The sequence below is a fragment of the Corapipo altera genome, unplaced genomic scaffold (assembly GCF_003945725.1).
Source record: "Corapipo altera isolate COAL_440 unplaced genomic scaffold, ASM394572v1 308, whole genome shotgun sequence".
NCBI lineage: Eukaryota > Metazoa > Chordata > Aves > Passeriformes > Pipridae > Corapipo > Corapipo altera.
The window spans coordinates 5,812,489-5,813,055 of record NW_020884925.1 but is presented as its reverse complement, the minus strand read 5'-3'; positions in this window follow the sequence as shown (position 1 = coordinate 5,813,055).

The window sequence follows — 567 nt, the reverse complement described above, 5'->3', positions numbered from 1 at the left end:
GATTTATGTGCTGTGGGCAGCCTTACTGTGCTGGACACTGTTGGCAGCAGTGGGGCAGGGAAGTTTTCATAATTAGAAGCTCGTTATATTTCTGCAACTGCGGATGCTGCACCTGAGGCTTGGTATAGTTCGCTGCACGAAAAAACGAAAAATAAAAAAAGGTTAAGATGCCTTTTGCACCGAACCGAGAACCAGCCCTGCCCTGCCTCCACCGCTGGCCGTTATCACACCGCGAGGGGCGGAGGTTGCCCGGTGCCGCTGCCGCACAAAACCCAGGTGCGAGCGATGTTCCCGCAGGCAGGAGCCTGCCCGGGCGCTGTCCGGAGGCTGGGGGGCCGCGGGTCGGGCCCCTCGCCCCGCGCTCTGCCCGCAGGGCTGGCGGCCGCCGCCGCTCCGGCCGCCATTGGCCGCACCGACCCTCCCCTCTTCCCCTCCCCGCGTCGCCCCCTCCCCTCCCGCGGCGGCAGGAGCCGGGCAGCGGGGCCGCGGCGCTCCGCGAGCCGGGGCTGGGCCGGACCGGGGCCGCCCCCGCCGCTGGCTGAGGTTGAGCCGCGCCCGCGCGCTGCA